The following is a 17,980-nucleotide window of genomic DNA, read 5'->3' as shown; positions in this document are numbered from 1 at the left end:
CGGCTGGAGAAACGTAAGAAGCCGTCAGTGCAGTGTTAAGCCGTTGCTGAAAGTTCATAAACTGCGCCGCAAAGCTCTGCGATCGTGATTTTGCAATCAAATGTGATCGGCCGATCAGGTGCTTGATGATTTACGTTTCAAGCATCTGGTCGGTTACTGTCCTGAACGTGTTAATGTAATGTGATTATCAATCGGATTCTCGCCCTTTCCGACCGATTAATTAGTCGAGTAGTCGTGATGATTTCAATCACTTCCCTTTTCTGGAAGATGAGTCTGCTGTTTCGCTGTTCGCTTGATCCGGGAACGTGGTCTGGAAACGTGATCGGTGCAGATCCCCAAAGGATGTGTCCGGAAACGAACGGTAACTACCAAATCACGTTACTCCAGTCTTTTCACAAGCAACTATTCGCTGCGCAGCTAGCTATCAGTATTTCATATCGCGTACAATTTGGGCGTAGTTTTCTCTTTTGATTACAATTTGGTCAGGAATATCATATCTGCTGTATTTCCTGCTTTAGATACAATTCCCTTTTGTGTTTTATCACACTACTCTGAAAAATCTTCTCTATCTTTATCGATTTTTTTTCTGTAACAATTCAAAGAGAAAATTTACGATGAGAAAACTATAATAACAAGTAATCCCATACGATTCTAACCACAGCATTTGCTTCATCATTTGTTAGTCATTTGCAATGTTCTGGAACCAGATCCAGGAAAAAAAACTTGTGCACACTTGCGCAAATTGGATTATTGTACCTTGCGATCGCTTATCACGAGGTGACAAATTGTTTATCCAATTGTCATCTATTATAAAGGGCAGGGAAATATGCAGCACTTTTGCATGAGTAATCAGCATAGTCGTAGCTGCGAATTTTTGCTGGGCAGTTGTAATGAGTGTTAAGCTGCGGAGATGTTTTTGAGTACATGTAAAGGTCATGGATATACAAACATCAGGTGTTCAATCCCTTTGCGAAATAATTTTTTAACAACAATCTTTCTGGAGAATTTAAATTGGAACCTATCCAGAAATTGGTTTAAAAGTTTTATTTTCTTTTGGTCTAAAAGTTTTATTTTCTTTTTCCTGCAAAAAAATGTTAGGCAATACAAAACAAAAAAAAAATACCGAATTCATAAACAAAAAGTCATGAAATCGTGACCACGAGGCATGATATCATGACGTTAACGACCATTATTATGCATACTTCTAGCTCTTTTCATAAAAAGAGATGATAGCTGAAAATGTTATTTCAAACCTATTCTTGATTTTATTTATCAAACATCATAACGCTGATCCCAGTCAACACACGATCGCATATGATGTTGGATACGATGCAAAAGTGGAGGCGATATACGCACACTTTACATGCGGTTAAATGGAAGCAGGTACGCATATGGCCTCCACTTTAGCATCCTATTCAACATCATATAAGACTTTGTGTAAGCTGGGGACTCATGGAACCATAACGCACATGAGCATGAGCATGAGCATTGGTGACCGTACACTTCTTAGTTCCTACTCCGTGATTGACCAGAGCTGGCAGAATTGCACAGAGAACAAACAAATGAGGCTTGAAACTAGCACCACATCCTCAATGTACACGTTCCAATAGTTCTAACTTTATTGGGGCAAGCTTCACAACCGTTGCTTCTAGAGGTTGTTGCCCTCCACAGTTGTCATGGGAAGGACTTTTTTGTTAGTAGAGAGGGATGGATAGTTGCATAGAACAGGATTCACTTTGGTAAGCGATGCGATCTGTGCACCCGTGAACATAAACAAAACACATATAGAAGCAATTATGTCATCTCAAAATTTAGAAGAATAGTGAGACCCTGAAGATTCAGAATTGAAATTTGAAGGATGTCTTATGTAACGAGAGAGATCTTGCGTAACCTCACAATCAAGAGGACTGATGAACCATTATACAAAGTTACTTGCTTTTATTATCGTGAACTAGATATATTGAATCGAAACTTTCTGCTGACATTGATAACGACGGCTCGTTCAAACTTAATAAAGAATACTGAAACATAATTGAGGAACACAAAACTGTGGCCAACACCCTAAAAGTTATGGACTGTACAAAAATAGAGATAAATATGATGAAAAACGCAAAAGAATACAAATATATGAGAAAACAGAGTTAGATTATGCCAATTATTAGTACAATCCTCATCGCTCATATACTGATTCGATCAAACAGAAACAGAAACTCACAGTGACGAAACGAATAAATTAAGTGAATTATTATTAAATATACATGAGATATACAAAAACAGATATTCTAGCAATCATCAACAGGAAAAGTATAGAACAATTCTTGAAAATATAGTATGAATCCAAACATGAAAGTTTAACCCCAGACAACAAATTTGCACGTATAATGAAGTTTATGTTCTAGTTATACGTACTTTTATGCGGTAAAGTTACATCGCATAAGATGCAGTAAAAGTGCCTTATGCATACAAAACTGGAGGCGCTATACGTGCATTGATGGAAAAATAATGACGCTATATGACTTGAAGCGTTATCTTATGCGATGTACGTTATGCATTATTGCGACTTTATATAGCATCTTATGCGACTTAAAAATATTCGAAATAAAAAAATCTTGTCACCTAAGTATCGAACTAATATCCTTTGGATTATCGAGCCGCACTTCACACTTAACACCAAACACTACTTATGAAACACACTGGTTAATTGTCATGACATTCAACTCACCTCCGTGCGCTGTACGTGTTCGGCAGGCTATTTGGAGATCAAAATAATGTAGCATGATTTCTTGCACAGTTACCACTACTCCTTCCATGCTAGAACCACCCATTGTTTATTATAAGGTCAACAGAACAAAAATGATGACTTTGTAACTTGTTTTGTAACCACAATGATGACTTTTCACTTTCTTTTAGCTTTTTGGCACTTCAACAGCACCTGTTTCATTGTTATCACATATCACATCGCAATATGCCAATGTTAACGATTCTAGCTTATGCGAGTTTGTATGTACATTTGAACGAGTTTATTTTCACTTTTATGCGATTTAGTTTGTACACCAATGCGAGTTAAACTGACATAATTAGAAAGGCACCAAGCGAAGTCGTATAATCATCGCAGTAAGCAATTTTGCGAATTCAATTGACACTTCGAGTTCACTCGAACGCTTTTGCGAATAAGCAAAATTCGTCGCAACAAAACATCGGAATATCATCTACTACGATGTAGTCATACATTTCAAAAGTTTATTTGCACTCTTATATGATTTTACCAGATGTATCGCAGTAAGTTCAAAAAATAACATCACATGCGATGAAAATAGTCCCTCAGCCGTACATATATGCGATAGTAACTTAAAATAGTACTTTATACGATGTAGGTACTGCGTGCATCCTTATGCGATTCCTGGATGTCCGGGACAATAATATGGAACGAGCTCACCCACTACGATCTATCTTTTTGTCTACCGGTGAACATGCAACTATACCAGTCATTTTGATGACCATTCGATGCCACGTAAACATCTACACAAACACAAACAGGTATTCGTCGTATACAGCGCTAGCGCGGTGCAGTTTCGGTTGCTTGATGGCGCGCGTCCTGAAAGGTTAAATCACACTAAAGCAGTGGGACATGGACATGTAAACGGACAAAATAATCTTGTACCGACTTTTCGAACCCTCTAAGCAGAATACCCTCTTTGAATGAGTGTAATCAGTTTCGTAACTTTTAATTCCGCCCTATGTTGCTTATCCTTTGACAGATACGCGTATTTCGACTACCACTTGTAATCTTCCTCAGTGTCAGTTATCCACAGTGGATAACTATCCGGGTTCATTTGAGCCATGGGCTCAGAAGGGTCAGTGTCAGCTGCTCTCGGGGGAAAGAGCAACTGACGAAAGTGTTGGGGCTGGGATCGAACCCATGTTCATCTGCTTATGAAGCAAATGTGTGACTAATTGCGCCACGGCCCCGGCCTAATCCACATTTTTGTATGGACAAAAGTGTAGGTACGAGGGGGGGGGGGTCTGAGATTGCCAAATGTTGGTCTACGTGGTTTATGAACAGCCCCTTTGGTTCATACAAAAAAAATATGGCAGGCACGAAGATACCTTTGCAAAAGAAGTCAAGGAAATTTCCATTGCTTTAAGTTTCTAGACAGACCGGGAATCGAACTCGTCACCCTCAGCATGACCACGCTGAATACCCACGAATTTACAGCTCTGACTACATGGGCCCTAAGAGTAATTTGTTTGGGTTAATTTATTCAGATATGCCTGTGGTAAACCACTTCATAAATTAAGTTTTCTATAAAAACCAGTAGAAGCTTCAATGTACAATCGCACGTGTAACTTTTTCTATACATCGCCATTGAAGGATAGTTAAATGATTGGAAAACCGTCCAAGGATTTCTGTTTTTGTACCACGAAGCCTCCGCCTACCGGTTCCTGAACGCTACAACAAAGACCCACTCTGTTGCACATGAGAAAAATGGCTAATTATTGCCCGTTGTGAAGATTTATAGATTCCGACGCAAATAAATGATTAGGCTCATTTTCAGCGTAGGTGCGTTATAAATGTTTGTTTACAATGCAAAACAATCACCAAATGTGTACCTAACAACACAACGTAAAATAATCACCAGGACGCGGTCTGGTTTTATATCTGTGGGCCCACGCAAGAAAAATCCACGCAACTAATTTTCGCGCAGGAGTCTAAACAGGTGGAATCTCCGCAATAATGGACTGCACTCTTGAACACCCCACACATGCATCTTTTTCCACACTTACCCACGCCCATTTGAGCATGCAAATTTTACTCGTCTAGTACACCGACAAGGTGAAGCGTATACTCTGTTTTTTTTTTCGTGGGTTTATTGCACAATAAAGAACCCACATCTGAGTTATGGTTACCACCGACCGATCGACCGACCGACCGACCAGTTCCGACCAGCTCACCCATGTCCCAATCTCGTTTTGAGCGGTGGGTAATAATCCCGCACAGCTGATCATCGCCCCAGTATGTACCATGAACCGATCAACCGACTGACTGAGTGGCCCACTGCACTGAAGTTGTTGAAGAGCATGCAGCATGCGCGATCCGGTGTGGTCCGATCAGTTTCGCATGATTTTGTTTGCTTTTTTTTTTTTGCGATTTGTGATTTGCTAAATTTTCCTTCCCGTTCCCGGTGTATGACTGTTGTGTATGGTAAGGGGCTGTCCATAAACCACGTGGTCATTTTTTTGAGACTTTTCAACCCCCCCCCCCCCCCCCCGCGTGGTCATTAGTCCATACAAAATTTTTTATTTGTCCATACAAAATGGTCATTGGCCGAACAACCCCCCCCCCCCTCCCTCATGACCACGTGGTTTATGGACAGCCCCTAATTGAGTTTTGCGTTTGCGAATTAACTGAATACCCAGCAGGTTTGCCGTTTATGCTAAACCACCGGTTGAGTTCATCCCCAATCGAGCGGTTTTGGCACAGCAATTAGCAATCCATCTTTGGATTCGATAAGGCAAAAGGTTTATGTGAAAATCGTGTTGAATAAATTAGAAAAAAAAAATTGTTCAGATGTGATTCAGAAATCTGTCTATTCAGTTCCAGTTCCATTCCAGTTCCTTTCCATTTCTTTTCCAGCTCCTTTCCAGCTCTTTTCCAGCTCCCTTCCAGCTCCTTTTCAGTTCCTTTTCAGCTCCTTTTCAGCTCCTTTTCAGCTCCTTTTCAGCTCCTTTTCAGCTCCTTTTCAGCTTCTTTTCAGCTCCTTTTCAGCTCCTTTTCAGCTCCTTTCTAGTCTAGTCTAGTCTAGTCTAGTCTAGTCTAGTCTAGTCTATATAATATATTAAAATAAATAGCCTAGTCTAGTCTAGTCTAGTCTAGTCTAGTCTAGTCTAGTCTAGTCTAGTCTAGTCTAGTCTAGTCTAGTCTAGTCTAGTCTAGTCTAGTCTAGTCTAGTCTAGTCTAGTCTAGTCTAGTCTAGTCTAGTCTAGTCTAGTCTAGTCTAGTCTAGTCTAGTCTAGTCTAGTCTAGTCTAGTCTAGTCTAGTCTAGTCTAGTCTAGTCTAGTCTAGTCTAGTCTAGTCTAGTCTAGTCTAGTCTAGTCTAGTCTAGTCTAGTCTAGTCTAGTCTAGTCTAGTCTAGTCTAGTCTAGTCTAGTCTAGTCTAGTCTAGTCTAGTCTAGTCTAGTCTAGTCTAGTCTAGTCTAGTCTAGTCTAGTCTAGTCTAGTCTAGTCTAGTCTAGTCTAGTCTAGTCTAGTCTAGTCTAGTCTAGTCTAGTCTAGTCTAGTCTAGTCTAGTGTAGTCTAGTCTAGTCTAGTCTAGTCTAGTCTAGTCTAGTCTAGTCTAGTCTAGTCTAGTCTAGTCTAGTCTAGTCTAGTCTAGTCTAGTCTAGTCTAGTCTAGTCTAGTCTAGTCTAGTCTATATAATATATTAAAATAAATAGCCTAGTCTAGTCTAGTCTAGTCTAGTCTAGTCTAGTCTAGTCTAGTCTAGTCTAGTCTAGTCTAGTCTAGTCTAGTCTAGTCTAGTCTAGTCTAGTCTAGTCTAGTCTAGTCTAGTCTAGTCTAGTCTAGTCTAGTCTAGTCTAGTCTAGTCTAGTCTAGTCTAGTCTAGTCTAGTCTAGTCTAGTCTAGTCTAGTCTAGTCTAGTCTAGTCTAGTCTAGTCTAGTCTAGTCTAGTCTAGTCTAGTCTAGTCTAGTCTAGTCTAGTCTAGTCTAGTCTAGTCTAGTCTAGTCTAGTCTAGTCTAGTCTAGTCTAATCTAGTCTAGTCTAGTCTAGTCTAGTCTAGTCTAGTCTAGTCTAGTCTAGTCTAGTCTAGTCTAGTCTAGTCTAGTCTAGTCTAGTCTAGTCTAGTCTAGTCTAGTCTAGTCAAGTCTAGTCTAGTCTAGTCTAGTCTAGTCTAGTCTAGTCTAGTCTAGTCTAGTCTAGTCTAGTCTAGTCTAGTCTAGTCTAGTCTAGTCTAGTCTAGTCTAGTCTAGTCTAGTCTAGTCTAGTCTAGTCTAGTCTAGTCTAGTCTAGTCTAGTCTAGTCTAGTCTAGTCTAGTCTAGTCTAGTCTAGTCTAGTCTAGTCTAGTCTAGTCTAGTCTAGTCTAGTCTATATAATATATTAAAATAAATAGCCTAGTCTAGTCTAGTCTAGTCTAGTCTAGTCTAGTCTAGTCTAGTCTAGTCTAGTCTAGTCTAGTCTAGTCTAGTCTAGTCTAGTCTAGTCTAGTCTAGTCTAGTCTAGTCTAGTCTAGTCTAGTCTAGTCTAGTCTAGTCTAGTCTAGTCTAGTCTAGTCTAGTCTAGTCTAGTCTAGTCTAGTCTAGTCTAGTCTAGTCTAGTCTAGTCTAGTCTAGTCTAGTCTAGTCTAGTCTAGTCTAGTCTAGTCTAGTCTAGTCTAGTCTAGTCTAGTCTAGTCTAGTCTAGTCTAGTCTAGTCTAGTCTAGTCTAGTCTAGTCTAGTCTAGTCTAGTCTAGTCTAGTCTAGTCTAGTCTAGTCTAGTCTAGTCTAGTCTAGTCTAGTCTAGTCTAGTCTAGTCTAGTCTAGTCTAGTCTAGTCTAGTCTAGTCTAGTCTAGTCTAGTCTAGTCTAGTCTAGTCTAGTCTAGTCTAGTCTAGTCTAGTCTAGTCTAGTCTAGTCTAGTCTAGTCTAGTCTAGTCTAGTCTAGTCTAGTCTAGTCTAGTCTAGTCTAGTCTAGTCTAGTCTAGTCTAGTCTAGTCTAGTCTAGTCTAGTCTAGTCTAGTCTAGTCTAGTCTAGTCTAGTCTAGTCTAGTCTAGTCTAGTCTAGTCTAGTCTAGTCTAGTCTAGTCTAGTCTAGTCTAGTCTAGTCTAGTCTAGTCTAGTCTAGTCTAGTCTAGTCTAGTCTAGTCTAGTCTAGTCTAGTCTAGTCTAGTCTAGTCTAGTCTAGTCTAGTCCATTTCAAAGGAATTTCAAAGAGATTTGGAGCGCCTGGGCTGCTTCTGAAAATCCCGTGAGACTGAAACTTGCAGGTTCCCTGGAATCCTGAACGCTCTGAAACCCAGAAAGCCATCAGATAATCCTTGAAACACTAGGGTGGGGCTAATTTCAAAAAATCTCTCCGATATATGATTTCCCAAGTGGAAAGTGATCCACTAGTCGAAATAAGTCTGCTGTACAAAAATGAGCGATTTCGGTTGATATTTAGGGGTGGCGCAAAGGGTTCAAGTGAAATTTTTGCTAGAACAAACTTTCAAAAAACATTTTTAATTTAATTTTCAAACTTATTTTTTCAAGACTAAATCGGTGATTCTAGAACCCAATTGGGCCAAATTTGTGCTCAAAATTGCGATATCTCTACTGGTTTCTGAGATATTTGAAAAAAATCTCGTTTTTTAGTATTTTTTTGGGTTAAGTACCAAAATATGACTTTTTTTCAAATATCTCGGAAACCAGTGGAGATATCGCAATTTTGAGCACAAATTTTTTCCAATTAGGTTCTAGAATCACCGATTTAGTCTAGAAAAAATAAGTTTGAACATTAAATTTGAAATATTTTTTGAAAGTTTGTTCTAGCAAAAATTTCACTTGAACCCTTTGCGCCACCCCTAAATATCAACCGAAATCGCTCATTTTTGTACAGCAGACTTATTTCGACTAGTAGATCACTTTCCACTTGGGAAATCATATATCGGAGAGATTTTTTGAAATTAGCCCCACCCTATTGAAACACCTCTTAAACCCACCTGAGATCCCCTGAACAACTTCCTAATACCCACTGAGCCTGCCTGCGACTCCCTGGAACGTCCTGAGCACCCACTGAAATTCTCCGAAACGTCTCTGAAATATCGTAACTCTCTTGAAACCCTCTGAAACTTTCTGCAGTCCATTTGAATACCCTTCTGGAATCCCTCGAAGTTCTTTGAAAATTAAAAAATTCTCTGAAATCCCAAAAATCATCAAACACCAGAAAACCTTGAAAATACCCCTCGATACTGCTTAAACACCCCTGAAACCTCACTGAAGACCCATATGAAACGCTCTAACACTTCTCAGTCGCCTCCAAAACCCTTGATACCTGATGAAACCTCTTAAAGAACCCTCAGACTCGCTGAAATGGTGAACCCGATGAAATGTTCTTGAAACGCCCTAAAATCGCCCTTAAATACCTTAAAAATCGTACGGTTAGCAGCACCAGTCGTAAACCTCGGAGTGTGGGTCAGTGAAAACTTTTCGTCAAACGAAAAATTCTCCACTGGACCACTGGATGTTTTGTATGTTATCCGTTGTCTCATGTTAATGATCGTGTCTTTTAATATCTTTAGAAACTCCATTGAATCTTCTTTAAACCCCCTGAAACTTGTTGAAAATCCTTGAAACCCCTGAAACCCTCTGTGTTCCTTGCAACGACTCCGAAACCACTTGTAACGATCGTGGAACCTCGTGGTCGTGCAGTTAGCGTCATCAAGCGTATAAACTGGGGTGAGGGTTCGATTCCTGCTCCGAGTGATAAAACTTTTCGTAAGAAATATTTCTTCCTCGTATCCACTGGTACTCGTAATGTGTGTTGTGTCCGTTGTCTGTGTTAAGTTTCATTCAGTTTGTACAGCCTCTTCCATAGAATCGTTAATAAGTTTTTTTCGAGTGAATTTTTGAAAAAAAATTCAGATATCGCTTCACATATTCAGATTCCTTCAGGAAGTCCACTAGTTCAGAAAATTTTTCAAGTTTTAAATGATTTCTCCTAGTACTTTTCTAAAAATTCCTTAATATTTTTGGGGGTTCATCTGGGCATTTTTTCAAGCAAGTTCTTGGGAAATCTCTTCTAAGATTCCTTCAAGACATTGCCTCAATGATCCTCTAGGAATTCCTTAGAGAACCACAGAATAAATTGAAAAATCAATGAAATTATTGAAAATAGTGAATGGTTGAAAAAAAAACAAAATAATACCTGGAAGAACTGGAGAAACCTCTGCAGGTATTTATAGAAAAAAAAAACTCTGAAAAAATGCTACGGATGTTGAAATGATTACTGCAGGAGTTTATAAGCGGAATTTTTGGAGAATCATTGTAGAAACTTCCAGAAAAATTTTTTGTGTATTTTTAGAGTAGCATACAAGTAAAAACTGTGAAGCAATTCAATCAATAATTTCAGAATAAGTTTCTGGAAAAAATCTGATCGTCTAAAGGAAAATCCTAGAGGAATTTCTGAAAGAATCTCTGAATCCTAGAAAAAAAATCAACTGGAGTTGCATCTTTTGAAGACGCGTTTGGAGAAATTCCTAGAGAATTTCCTAGAAGAATTTCTTGAGAATTTGACAAAAGATTTTTTTTTGAGTATTTTCTAGAAAAATATTCGAAGAAATCCAAAAATTAAACATTCTGGAGCAAATTCTGTTATTTGTTTTTAGGAATTTCTTCATAAATTGAGAAAATACATAAAAGAATACAAGCATGGACTTATATAACACTCCATGAAAGAATTTCCTATGGAACCCTTAAGGAATCCCAGGAAGAGTTTTGGAAGGAATGAATTTTGGAAAGAAAAAAAACTACCTAGATTAAGTTGCCTATTATTTTTACCTAAGATGTATAAAACGTGTAGAATGCGATGGATCTCTTCAGTCGAGTCAAGTACAAGACACTGAAGACGACCTTACAGTTGAGGTCGAAATACGTATCTGTCAAAGGATGCAAATTCTTAGTGGAATTCAAAGGAACAGTACTTAACGCGATTTTCTTTTTATTTACAGATATTCCCCTAACAAGCCCAGGTTAATCATCATCACTAATAGATCAGTTTCTAGATGATTTTTTTAATCAAATTTCTCGAGAAACTCATTAAAAAGGCGTAGGTGAACTCCTGAATAAAACTTTAGAGAAATTTCCAAAGAAATCCAGAGACGGAGATGCATCCTAAGTAGGTATTCTTCCATTGGAGGAATTTTTAGAGAAGTTCTTACAACATTCATTCTAAGAAACTCTGCGAAAATCTTCTTTCTGTAAATATTCCTGAAATTTTTTGATAAATCCTTAAAGAATTTCCAAATGGATTTCAGGTGGTGTCCCTGGAGGTAATCTTGAATAATTTTCCCATAAATTACCATAGAATTCTTGCTAAACTCATAAAAAGAATTCCAGCAAGATTCTCCCTTCCTGAATAATGGCAGAAAAAATACAGTAGAAAAACCGAACGTTGTATTGTAACAGTACTATTTAAAACCATATTTTTACAATAGAAACCACTGAAAAAATAAAAGTACAAAAACAATAAAATGTAATGTAGAACACCATACAGTAAATTGTAAATAAGATTTTTACAATATACTATACGGGTTGTTAAGTATCGTAACAATATAAAAAAAATATTTTTCTCCATATATTTTTTTTTGCAAAACCATACATTATATTGTAAATGAATTGTTATAAATACTGATACGTGGGTTTTAATAAACCGTACATTGTATGGTACACGTATGGTTTCAAACAACAAAATGTACCGTAAATATATTGTTTTAATTGTAGTTTCACCACTGGTTATACATTTAATTAAATGGTTTTGGAATGGTTCTCTTTTGTTATGTTGTATTGGTTTACATTACATTACCATGTAAAATATAACATAACATTATATATAACATCTTGTCATTTTCCTCCTGTTAATGGCATCTTAGGCTTACTAGCATTATGAGAATGCGCTTTGGGAATTCTCCAGAGCGTTTTGTATAACCCTTCATATATTGGATCGCCCACGTCTAAGTCTGAGTCGAGGTCTGAGTAGTTTCTGATTGCATTAACAGTTGAAGCTTAGGCTCCCATGCCCCACCAGCCAGATAACCGGGTTTCGCAAACTAAGCATTATCTGTGGCAACACTTTGAGCGGCATGATGGAACTATGCCGAGCGCGCTAAGCATTATTAGACCACTAATGTAGTTGCATGAAGTGGGTGACGAGGTACATAAGTATCATTACAGCGTGCTTAACCGTTATTGCAATATTGAGGCTCCAGTTTGACTAAAGTTTGAAATACACGTATGTATTTAACAACTCATTAGAAAACTGTCAAGTTCGATTCAAGTATAAGTTAGGTTAAGAAGCGAACCCACAGACGAACCTATATTAGAATTTCTTTCAGTATTAAGTCCAGTCCATATGTTAAAGATGGCTCTACGTCAAAGATAAAGTTCGTCAATCGTATTCCTCTCATCGCACTCTACATACCTAGCCCGCCATATCTCTTGGATCTGCGATTCTTAAGACATCTGGTTTACTACTTATTTAAACATTTTATTGACTTTAAATTGATGTTTCAACTTATTCACTTTTTTCTTTCCTTTCCTTTGCATTATAAAAGTCACAAAGATCAACAAAACAAAGCACGGAAAAATCTAAAACTGAATAAATAATTAAAAATGCACGGAATAATAATGTTTCGGAAAAGTGAATGGTTCAAACGTAAGAAAAACAATATAATATAGTGTTACATAAAAATCGAATGTAAATGTATAGTAGCTACAATGTGCGAAGCTTTTAGTGAACCATTTCATTACAATATACATTATTGTAGCTGGTACACTGTATGGTGCAGGAATGGTTTTCACCAAACACCCTATGGTTAGTTTTTATCCGGGTACCCTTAAAGAATAATAATCTCAGAATAATGACTTCACCATTTCCTTGGGGCGCGTACCAATATAGAGGAAACTGAAATTTTAAACTTTGAGGAGTCCAACAGAAAAATAAGCAATAAAACCTGAATAAATTGCAAAAAAAAATTAATCATCAAAGGAATATATGAAATAATGTCTGGAAGAATCTTTAGAAAAAAAATATCTGGAAGTATTCCTGAAAGAAGGTCTGAATACCTGGAGGAATGCCTGAAGGAACTATTGCAGAATTTCTTCGAGCAACTTCCAGAAGATTTTTTTTTTTAATTTTCTAGACGAATTTCCAAATAATTGCCAAGAAAATCTCTGAAAATAAATGTAGTAATAGCTGTAAAAAAGTCAATCAAGAAAAAAAGTTTCTGGAAAAAATCTCAATGTCTAAAAGAAAAGCCTTGAAGAATTTCTGAAAGAATGTCCAAATCTTCGTAAATCAGTTTCAACATCAATCTTTAAAAAAAAATCTCGAAAAACTCCTGAAAAAATCCCTAGCGAAATTCCTGGAAGTATTCTAGAATAAATTACTGGAGAAATTTACAAAGTAATCCAAAGTAGGAATTTTGAGAAAAAAAAATCTCAAGTAATTTCTGAAGGGATTTGTACACAAAAATCCAGTAGAAACCAAAAAAAAAATTCTGTAGAAATCAATGGACTTTCTCGTTACTTTTTCCACTAAATAATTTTGAAAAAATAATAATTCAAGGAATCTTTGAAACAATTCCTGTTATAACTTGAGGGCCCCCTGCAGGTATTCATAGAAAATAATCTTGAAATATGCCAAGGAATAGATTTTGGAATGATTAAGGTACACCGGGGCAAGTTGAAACGGGTGAGCAAGATGAAACACGAAGTTTTGAAATAGATTCCAATACAATTTGAAAATTGTTCCTTCGCTAAAAGATTGTTTGAATAAAAAACTATGTGTTATGGCGATCAAACTGTTTATTATCATTAGAAAACATCGTGTTATCTCGCTGTTTAATCTTGCCCCACCCGTTTCAACTTTCCCCGGTGTACCTTACTGCAGGAATTGTTGAGAGAATCATTGGAATAAAAATTCCGAAAAAAATCCTGAAGGAAGGTCTAATTTAATATATACCTGGAAGAATACCAGAAGGAACTATTGCAAACATTCTTAGAGAAACTTCCAGAAGAATTTTTCGAGAATTTCCTAGAGGAATTTCCAAATGAATGCCGCAGAAAATCTCTGAATATATGAAGCAGTAGCTAAAAGAACCTGTGGAGAAACCAAGTCAAACATTTTTGAAAAAGTTTCTGAAAAAATCAGAATGTCTAAAGAAAACCCCAAGTTGAAGTTTTAAAAGAATCTCCGAAAATTTCAGATTTTTTATCCTGAAATTGCATTTTTTGTGGATAAGATGCAATGGAGAAATGTCTAGAAAAATGTTCAAAGAATAACAATCCTGGAATAAATTTTGACAATATTTATTGAGGAATTTCTTCAGAAATATTTAAAGAAACACATAAAGGAATACAAACATGACCTTATGCAACAATTTTTGAAAGAATTTTTTATGGAATTCCTTAAGGAATCTCAAGTTAAATTTCTGAAGGAATTTCTGAGGAAACTAGTGGATCAGTTTCAAGATGAATCTTTTAAGAACTTTTTTGAAAAACCCCTGAAGAAGTTCCTTAGATAATTCTTTAAGGAATTCCTGAATGAATCTTCAAAGAAATTTCAAAGAAATCCAGGAACAGAGATGCGTCCTGATGGGATACTTAGAGGAACCTTTAGAGGAACACCTGCTAAATCCTGCGAAATTCTTATTTCTGTGAACATTTCAGAACTTTTTTAAAAACCCCGAAATAATTTCCAAAGGAATTTCAGGTTGTGTCCCTGGAGGTAATTCTGGAAATTTTTCTTGAAATTTTAAGAAGAATTATTGCTAAATTAGTAAAAAGAATTTCAGCAAGAATGCCCCTTCCGTAATAATTACTGAAAAGTATCGTTGAATAATAATGCAAGGAGGGATTTTCCTGGAATAATTCTTAATTAGGCGCAATAGAGACGTACTTTCCTTGGGAGTGTACCAGTATAGAGAGAGTTGAAATTTGGAACCAGCTGATCGCAGACTGATCGCAGGGCTTAAAACAACATGCACTTGCAAAACAAGAGGTTTTAGTGAATCAAAGATTGAGTATTTATCAAAATCTACAAGAGTAAACAGGGTTTCTGAAGATCAACGTTCATGCTTACAAAGCCAGCTATGTTCTATGAAGTGGTAAAGCCATCGACTGTGGGCGCAATTGTCTGTCCATCTCAAACGTTTAAAAACCAATTCTAACATCGCTTTAGCCTGATTCTGTCGAAACTAAATAGAAAGGTCATGACCGCTGAGCACTGCTGCCTGCAATCAATGTGATGTACCCTTAAGGGGGCACGATCTCAGGGTCTCATCGTCACACCTAATTTCCCTCTGGTAATGTGACGGCCGGTCGGTCGATTGAATAGATGAACTGATGATGATGATGACGACGCCGCGTCATTCAATGGCTTGATACAGTAGCTATTTCCTGCTGCGCCACGTGGTTCTACGAGGTGTTTTTCAATTTTGCACGCCCATTCAAAGGAAACTCATTTGAGTGTAGGTAGGTAACCGCCACCATCCATCCAATCAGCAAACGAATGATATCTACAACGTGATCGTAAGGCTCCATAACTTGGCCCCGCTGGGTTTGATTATTTGACCGGTGCATGACTAAGCGAGGTAACCTTAATCTCCTGTGGCTGAGGTAGCCTATCTATGCATTCATTTGCTCTGCAAACAGACTCCGACTCGGATCGTCTTTGTGTAGAATGTCACACTTGCATCCACGATTATGGATACAGCCGGTTATCAACGAGACGCATTCTCGATCAATTGGATTGGAAATTTCCACCAAGGAAAGCATGCACTTTATTATGACCTATCGTATCCACGTTCCAATCCAAACGAGTTCAGTTTACCGAAAGCGGAAGTGCTAACCGTACGAATCCAGAGAAAATCGCATCCCATTAGCAGGGACGTGCTAATTGTGCTGCATTGCTCAGCGACGTCATTATGTAAGTCACGGTGCTTCATTTACCGTTATTATCAAAAAAAAAATATACCATCAAAACCTGAAACGCCATTCTCTTTCTTAATCATTCCTACACCTCTGGACAATTTTTTTTTAAAATCGTTAGACGAAATTTTGAGTTACGCCCTTTTAAAGGGCCTAACCCCTAAAAAATCAGGGTTTCTATAGAAAAACATCATATTTCATAACGGAAGCATGCTTCTGCCAACAAAATTTGAAAGGCCATTCTCTTTCTTTATCATTCCTACACCTCTGGATACATTTTTAAAATAATCGTTAGACTAAATTTTGAGTTATGCCCTTTTAAAGGGCCTAACCCTTAAAAAACAGGGTTTCTATAGAAAAACATCATATTTCATAACGGAAGCATGCCTTGAAGTCCCAAATAATAAAAAAGTATCATTAATAATGCTACAATTTGATACTATGCACTAATATTGACGGCATTTTGTTTAAAAATTAGCCATAACGCCAGTATAAGGGAAGTATTCTTTAACCTGTAGGATACGGACGTTGTTGGCTTCATTTACTATTATAGCCAGAACAATATACAATGAAAAACATAAACGACAGTTCATTTACTTTTTCACTTATATAGTTATTGCACACCCATAAACTGAATTTCAAAAATAATGTTGGTCAAATTCTTCAATTACGCCCATTTGAAGGTTAAAAGTACTTATAGTAGAATTATTATAAAACTTAGTTTCATTTAATCATGTTTATTCTTCGGTAACGTAATTTAGCAGTTACATATAGAACTATCATTACAATTGATCATCTCAATCCTTATTTTTGTATGTTTATTAATTGAAAACGGCATTCACCAATAAAACTAACGAATGACAAAGGCACATGTCATCGCTTGTTTTGTCTATAAAAAAGCAATACAAAAATCTTACGTCCCACGCTATGAATGGCAATTGATACAAAAATGATTGCTTCCTACATGTTTGAAAATACTTCCCTTATATTAGCGTAATGGCCGATTTTTATACAAACATCAATACAAATAGCCAATACTAGCGCATAGTATCAAATTGTAGCATTATTTATGATACATTTTATTATTGGGGACTTCAAGGCATGCTTTTATTATGAAATATGATGATTTTCTATAGAAACCCTGATTTTTAGAGGGTTAGGCCCTTTAAAAGGGCGTAACTCAGAATTTCATCTAACGATTATTTTAAAAATTTGTTCAGAAGTGTAGGAATGATAAAGAAAGAGAATGGCGTTTCAGGTTTTGATGGCAGAAGCATACTTCTGTTATGAAATATGACGTTTTTCTATAGAAACCTCGATTTTTTAGGGGTTAGGCCCTTTAAAAGGGCGTAACTTAAAATTTTGTCTAACGATTTTTTTAAAAAATTGTCCAGAGGTGTAGGAATGATAAAGAAAGAGAATGGCGTTTCAGGTTTTGATGGTATATTTTTTTTGATAATAACGGTAAATGAAGCACCGTGGTAAGTAGGTAGGTAAATCGGTCGATTTGTCATCCTTTGACTTTTAAATCACCGTGCCAGTCAGTGAGGCTGTCAACTTAAATCTCATCAAAATTGATTGGTCGTGGGAGGAACAATCGACGATGGGCAGTTGACCGCTGAGTTCTTTGTATAGTGTTAGAACCTAATAGGCCTGACGGATGCAGCAAGACGTGCTTTTTTGTGATTTGCGGTGATGCAGCCGAAAAACGAGTCGTAATTTATAGGATGATTCAGAAGATGATGCATGGAAATCTTTATTACCTTTTTGCTTCGCGGGGATCCTCTTCACCTTTAGACCACCATTTAGACAATGATTTTTACGGATGTTTGATGCCAATTTCCAATCTGTCGATCTCATCAATTTCAACCAAAGTCCACGTTATGTTGTTTTAATTGTTTAATATTTGTTGGCAGAATCAGGTGATTGTTGATTTATGGACAAACATAAGTCTGAATAATTTTCATTATAAACGGGACCATTTTTATGGGAACAGTTGAAATCCATACTTAGCAGTTGGGTCAAATAACGTATAATCTAACACCTGACAGTAAAATTCATCATTAAGAATATTGAAAGCAGCAATAATGAATCCACTAGAAACGGACCTGTATTGATGCCACATTACGTCCACGCCTAGGATGTATGTTTGTATCCCAGTTTCGAAAAAAAAACTACAAAATTTCTTAGAAAGGTAAGTAAAACTTTAGGTTCCGAGATGAACGCGATAAGAATCTCGTTAATAAAAATTAAAAGAAAAAAAAACAACAACAACGAAGACTGTTTACTGCTCGTAGTTTGGAATATTAAGGTGTTA

This window comes from Aedes albopictus, chromosome 2 (assembly GCF_035046485.1).
Source record: "Aedes albopictus strain Foshan chromosome 2, AalbF5, whole genome shotgun sequence".
Classification (NCBI taxonomy): Eukaryota; Metazoa; Arthropoda; class Insecta; order Diptera; family Culicidae; genus Aedes; species Aedes albopictus.
This window is presented reverse-complemented; position numbering follows the sequence as displayed.